This window comes from Arvicola amphibius, chromosome 2 (assembly GCF_903992535.2).
Source record: "Arvicola amphibius chromosome 2, mArvAmp1.2, whole genome shotgun sequence".
NCBI classification, from domain to species: Eukaryota; Metazoa; Chordata; class Mammalia; order Rodentia; family Cricetidae; genus Arvicola; species Arvicola amphibius.
In genome coordinates this window covers 56,388,264-56,395,203 of record NC_052048.2, presented here as the reverse complement: position 1 = coordinate 56,395,203, position 6,940 = coordinate 56,388,264, and the positions used below count along the sequence as shown (strand labels likewise).

The window sequence follows — 6,940 nt, the reverse complement described above, 5'->3', positions numbered from 1 at the left end:
TGTCCTGGAACTGGCTCTGTAGACCACGCTGGCCTCCAACTCAGAGATCCGCCTGCCTCTGCCTCCTGAATACTGGAATTAAAGGTATACACCACCACTACCCATCTAATTTTTTTTTTCTAAATTCAGGTTTTACTATGCAGTCCAGGCTCACTTTGAACTCCTGGCACTCCCAAGTGCTGAGATTATAGGTGTGGGCCATCATACCCACTGTCTGAAGTCCCTTCTCCTCTAGCCTCAGTTTTCCCTCTAGCTAGTGTTACATTCAGAAGAGCAGCAGCAGAAGCTACCTGCGGCATTTTGTGTGTGCTCCTGGACTACAGACAGGAGGGACCACTGTGGAGACTGGCTGGAGGTGGTCTCGGGGGCACCTGGTGGGAGGACAAACTGGAGCCCAATGGCAGGGGGACTGAATGAGGCCTGCTAGAGAAAAAAATGCCCCCTCTGTTATTTTGCTTCTTGATATCTTGTGCCAGCCTAGGACAATGGGCTCGGGCTGGCCAGGTCAGGGCCCTTATTCTCAGTTTAAGAGGCAAAAGGCGAGGCATGCTAAATTAACAGCCACTTGTGTGCAGACAGAGTGGAGAGGAAAGAAAAGGAAGTGGGCACTCAGAGAGGGGAAGGCCTAACTGAAGGTCACACAGCGCCACCTCAGGCTCAGCCGGGCTGTGGGTGTGTACAATCAGAGAGAGGACCTGCTCATTCAAATAAGGGCAAGAATAATGGCACACTCCCCATCTCCATTTAAAAATAGTCACATTTGCTGACACTCGTTTGGCACTTCGTAGGTGCCTGGTGCCCTGTTCGGGCTCTGTTAACCTTGGAGCCTCCCAGCAGCCAAAAGTGATGAGTTCCACTATTTTTATTTCCGTTTTACAGATGAGGAAACCAAGACACAGAAATCTGAGGAACTTGCCTGAGGTCACACAGCCCACGATGAAGCCAGGACAACCTCTTGTGGGCCGGGGGACTTGGCTCCAGTGATCATTTCCACAGCAGCTCAGCCAGGCTCGCAGAGCTGCACACTGGCCAGGAGGTCATAGCGGAGGAGGAAGAGATTCTGGCACAGACCTAGCAGCTGCAGCAGCCCCAGGCCTCATCCCCAGAGCTAGGTGGATGTGCTAGAGAGCGTTGTGATCTGGTAGTGGCTATCAGGACAGGAGATGAGCCAGGGGTCTAGGTCTCTAGTTCCTCATCGCCCGAAAGAGAGGTCTGAGCAGTGCCATTTGCCACCAGCGTTTCGATAGAGCATGAGGATGGGTGCGCGCGCTCGACGAAGCGAGCCCGGGCTCTTTGTGTGTCCGAGCTCGTGCGCGCGTGCGTGCATGCGTGTGTGTGTGTGTGTGTGTGTGTGTGTGTGTGTGTCCCGCATGTGGGCGTGACCGAGAGTCCAGGCCCCGCCCCAGGCCCCGCCCCAGGCCCGGCCAAGCTGGTATTTTTCCACCCAGCAGGATGGGTGATGCGGAGAGCTGCCTGTTCAGACAACAGACACGCGAGGTCAGGGAGAAGCCGCTTATAAATTACCGCTTCCTCCGCGCCGCCGCCAGCGTCGTGCTCCGGGACCTGGCTGCAGTCAAGCTCCCGTGCCCAGCCGCCAACGCCGCGATCGCCGCCAGTCCCGCCAGTCCCGCCAGTCCCGGGTCATCCGCAGCGGCCGTGGGCTTAGCAACCCAGGTACCCAGAGCGTGCGGGCCGCGACTGCAGCCCCCTCCCCGGGCTGCGTTCCACCACCTCCCCGCGTCCCTTGCAGGTCTGGCCTCCCCGCGCTCCGCCATCCCCTTTTCTACCGAGGGTGTGATCGAGGGTCTCCTGCTTAGCCCCTCAGCCAAGGGAGTTATTGTTTCCCTGGCGAAGGGGCTGGGGCTGTTGGTGCGGCGGCAGGTGTGTGTGTGTTTGTGTGTGCGCGCGCGCGTGTGTGTTTCACTGGGTTTCTCCTTGTCTCTGTCTGTTTCTGAGGGTGGCTGTTTCTGCAGTCCAGGCAGCCGTGCACATGTGCACCCCAGGGTATGTGATGGGCTGTGTCCTGGGCTGTGATAACTGCGAGTAGTGTGGCCGTGTGTCTCTGTCTTCTGATGTGCGCTCTCGTGTGTTGCTATATATGTCTTGCCTCTGTGAACCTGTAGGTGTGGTTGTGTCTTCTGTCTCGGGAACCCTGGTCGTAGGCACGTGTGTGTCCCTTAATGTAACCGTATCTCGGTCCCTGGTTGTGGACAAGTCTGGTGTCTTTCAGCGGTACCTGAGAGGGCATCCCTTTTGCCCAGTGGACCCAGTGGTCATCTGTGGCTTTTAGGAGAGGTGAGAGGCTCCAGGTGCTGCCTGGGTGTGGCATGCAGGTAGCAGTGACAGCCGCCCCCAGGCTTGAGTAGCAGGACTGAGGCCCGGAGGGATAGCCAGGGGCAATGGCCAGTGGATCAGCTGGACAGATCTTCCTCCACACTTCACCCCTTCCCTTTGTAGGTTCCTCTTTTGGGTGGGAGGGTTCTGGTCCGCTTCCACTGGGGAAGCCACACAAGGAGCCAGGTCTCAGAAACAGGTCCTACAGCCCCAAAGCCTCAGCCTAGACTAGCCTGGCCGCAAGGGAGGCGTGTGCTAGGCAGGGCCATGGACCTGGCTATTTTGGTCACTGCCAGGCCTCTGCCAGATCCCTGCCTCCCCCAGGACCAGCCCCAAAGGCTTGGGAGACAGCCTGGGCCCCCGTTTCCTGCCTGGGTAAATAAATCATCTCAGAGACTGGCCAGGCGCTTGACCCAGAGGGTCTTCGGACTGCGGTTTGGTAGCACGTGGCTCCATTTGGATGTCAGTAAATTGGCCTCTGATTTGGCACAGCTGGATTTTAAATAAATGTCATGGAGATCTTTTTTAAATAATTTTTTTTTGGCTGGTAGGGAGGGGATCTCACCCAGAGCCTCTAAGCCAGAAGGAGTTTATTTTTATGAGAGAGCGGGTGAGCGCTTAGCAACCGCCTGCCTGCCTCCCTCTCTATCAGGGAGTCATCGGGGAATGGGGGGTGAAGGGGAAGTGTTTTAGCAAGATGATGATGGGTGGCTGGAGGGGGGTCCTAGGCATCAGCCGAGAGCCCACAATAGGATGGTTTTGGCAGATTGTTAGAGGCTGTCTTAGACTTTGGCTCAGCCATCCAGTTAACCTTGGGCAATGCTTTTTTTGTCCTCAGTTTCTTCACCTGTGAAATGGGTGGGGTATACTACCCATTGGGTATGTCCCTATCTAAGAGCCAAGGCTTGTCCCCAGACAGAGTGTGTCCCTCTTAATGGTGACCTTAGGTAGTTCTCTTAGGTTGGGCTTGGCTGTCCAAGCAACAAGGACGCTAAGGCCAGCCTCGCCTTGTCCTTGAGGGGATTGAGGGAGATGAGGCTGAATAAGCTTGCGGTAAGCTGTAAAGCCGGGCTCCGCTCCTGATTAGACTGTGTCACGAGGTCTTGGGTCACTGTGGTGTGTGGCAAGGGCTGTGGCGCAGTCCAACGTGAGCTTTTGTCCCTTGGGAGATACCCTGGCACTTACTGCCTGTAGCTCTGTTATGGTCAGCCTCCCTGATTTTCTAACCCCTCTGTACACTGCTGTGGGTCCCATCTGCTTGGAAGAATCTGGAGGCTCAGACAGTGGGGAAAAAGCCCATTCTACAGATGGGCCAGTTGAGAGCTGCCTAGGAGCCTGCCTTGCTTGAACTGTACAGAATTGGGCTTCCAAAAGCCTCGTCATGGCCAGCTGTGGATTTTGGCTTCACAGAACTTGGGCCACCAGTTTGTTGAGGACATGAAAGTGAAGTTGGGTCTGGAGAAAATGGGAGACAAAGGTATTCTGGTCCTTAGAGCTAGAGGGTGTTGAGGAGGGGAGGCACTAAGGTGCCTCATATTCCGTCTTGCTTCCCTGCACCTTCACGTGGAACCCTGCTGCCATTTCTGCGGCAGGTGTTGCCCCCCACCCCGCCCACCCAGATGCAACCTGGGCTCTGGGGACCCTGTTTCTACCTTGACTTGTCAAAGGTTTAGTTCTCAGAAAGTTTCCAAAGGTCTCAGTGATAAGGTGCCATGAGTCACTGAGCGCATTCCTGGACACAGGAAAGAGCTGTCAATCACAAGAACTCCCTGGAATGCTGCCCAGCCTCAGCCACTGGGGGATCTGGGTGGGAATAGAGGGCTGTCATGGAACCCCAGGCCGTACTGACTGATCTGATCTCCACTGACTGATCTGATCTCCGCTTCAGCAGTGGTCACGGGCCAGAGTCAGGCTCTTTGGGGCTGCGGTCTGGGTCTGATTCCTGGTGTTTGTCAACTTACCCTAGCTAAAGAAGGTGTTTGAATGTACATTGTTTTGGGGGAGCAGCTAAGATCCTGGAACTTCCATATGCTGAAAGAGAACTAGAGTTCATACTTTTAAATTTATGTGCATTGGTGTTTTGCCTGCGGATGTGTCTGTGTGAGGGTGTCAGATCCCCTGGAACTAATTAGAGTTACGGGCAGGTGTGAAGTGCCATGTGGGTGCTGGGAACTGAACCCTGGGTCCTCTGGAAGAGGAGCCAGTGTGCTCTGAGCCATCTCACCAGCCCCGGGAGCTCATTCTTAATGTGTCTCCTTTAGTTGGTTAAGAAACCTTGACTCTGAGGTTAGAATGTTGGCTATGAGGAGCTAGAAACCTAGAGGGAGTGGCTGCTGCAGTGACCACTGTCGTCCTGAGGATGACATGAGGAAGACTTGAGTGTGTGACCCAGTGTATGTTTAGTGAGGTAGAGTTGAAGGTGATATCAGAGTCGATGGATGCTTCCTATGGAGAGAGAAGCAGGGTAAGCTGGTCTGGTAGGCAGAGACGTAGAGGGCTTAAAGAAACCGAGAAGCTAACTAACGAAGCATGTTTGTAGAATATGTCTGCAGGGTCCCATTTAGAGAGAGGACCAGAAGACATGAATAGATCTGGCCGGAGCCAGGTTGGTGGTGGGCTATGAGTTACAGGCATAAAGCTATGGGGATATGGGAGAAAAATAGATTTGAACAGGGTCTGGGGACAGTAGCAGGAGTCAGTCACCCTGGAGCCTGGGAGAGACCCCTAATGGTGATCCAGAAGCTCAGCTGGGCTCCAGAGATCAAGGATGGCTGCCTGCTGGGCTTCCCTTGCTCATCGTACAAGGCATTTTCTGTACCAATGAATCTGTACTAACCTCAAGTTCTTTCTGTAAACACCAGGTAAGGTTTGGATGCCCTGTTTAACAGGTACCAGGCCATTAACTTGCTGGTTCCCACTTCCCTGGAGCATGCAGATCTGGCATCCTTAGGGAAAGTTATGGGCAGAGCCGGGGGTGGGGGTGGGGTTGGGGGAGCTGTTCCCTGCCCACTGCTTTGGGTTAGTGGTTTCTTTTGGAAACCTGAGCTGAGGCTGGGCTTAGGGGGATGGGGTCAGGGAGGCAGGAAGAGGATTGTTTTTGTTTTTGAGAGGCGGTTAATCTGGAACTTACTATGTAGCCCAGTCTGGCCTGGAATTTGTCACCATCCTCCGTCCTCAGACTTCCGAGTACTGGGATAACAGGTGTGAGCTGCAGTGCCTAACTTTTCCCTGTGATTTTTAAAATTTTTTTTTATTGATTTTTATTGAGCTCTACATTTTTCTCTGCTCCCCTCCCCTCCCCTTCAACCCTCTCCCAAGGTCCCCATGCTCCCACTTTACTCAGGAGATCTTGTCTTTTTGCTACTTCCTGCCCTGTGATTTTTAAAAAGCATTTGGACCGGGAAGTGGTGGTACATGCCTTTCATCCCAGTACTCAGAGGCAGAGGTAGATGAATTGTTGAGTTTGAGGCTATCCTGATCTACAGAGTGAAGGACAGCCAAGACTATACAAAGAAACCCCCACCCCTACCCCAACTCCGCAACAACAAAGACAAACAGCATCTGGGGTCCGAGATATGCCTCAGCAGGTAAAATCATTTTCCACGCAAACCTGAAAATGAGTTAAACCACCAGGTTCTGTGGTGGAAGGAGAGAATGCCACAAAGATGTCCTTTAATCTCCACATGAGACCCTGGCATGCCACGTAAGGTACACACAATAATAATAAATAGCATTTTTTTAAAAGTGAAAAGATGGTTTAAGGATCCAGAACTATAGGTTAGTAATACAGTGTGTGCTTAACCTGAGGCTCCAAGTTTGGACTCTGGTACCCCCTCCCCCCGATTAAATTAAATTAAAATTTAATCTGTATAATGTACTGAAAATGCAGAGATGCTTTGTAGTTCAATGGATTTAGATATCAGTGTATCAGTACCCTCCAGATCAAGATAAATATTCCTTATGTTTGCATACATGTTTGTGAATGAACTTGATGTGTGTTGGTGCATGTAGGGCGTGTGAGTGCAAATGTGTATGTGTGCTGGTGGAGCGTAGAGGTCAACATTACATGCCTTCTCAGTTGTGCTCTACCTTTTGTGCGTGTGCATGTGTGTGTGTTCATGTATGCACTTGTGTGTGGAGACCAGGGTTCAGCATCAGGTCCCTTCCCCCATTGCTCGCCATGTTATTTTTTGAGACATGCTCTCATACCGAACCTGGAGCTAGGATGGTGACCAACAACTCCACCTTGCCGTCCTTGTCCCCCTCCAGTGCTGGCTTTGCATGCGTGCATGGCCCCGTCTGCCTTTTGATGTGGGTGCTGGGGTCCTGAGCTCAGGCTCTTCCCTGCATCTCTCTCCTTGCTTTTTTGTTTGCCTGAGGTTGGAACCAGGACCTCACACTTGTGAGGCAGACACTGTAGCACTGAGCCACAACTCCAGCTCTCTCCGCCCCTCTACATAGCACTTTTAGATGTCTCTCACCGCCTCGTATCAGTGGATTTGTGCCAGGCGTGATGAATCACCCTTGTAATCCCAGCACCGTATGTACGTATGTATTATGTATGGCTAACTGTAGCCCAGACATATTAAATGAAAGAGTTTAGAAA

General features: G+C 52.7%; 1 protein-coding gene across 2 annotated transcripts in view; it reads left to right on the top strand.

Moving 5' to 3' along the window:
- Positions 1 to 1,609: 1,609 nt before the first annotated feature.
- Slc6a6 (solute carrier family 6 member 6) overlaps positions 1,610 to 6,940 on the top strand; it is a 72,022-nt gene continuing 66,691 nt past the window's right edge. The window contains exon 1 of one of the 2 annotated variants that reach the window (XM_038320293.2): positions 1,610 to 1,674. The gene's annotated coding sequence lies outside the window, so the exon portion shown is untranslated. Of the gene's footprint in view, positions 1,751 to 6,940 lie in introns of both variants that reach the window. The other variant, XM_038320294.1, reaches the window with a different exon arrangement.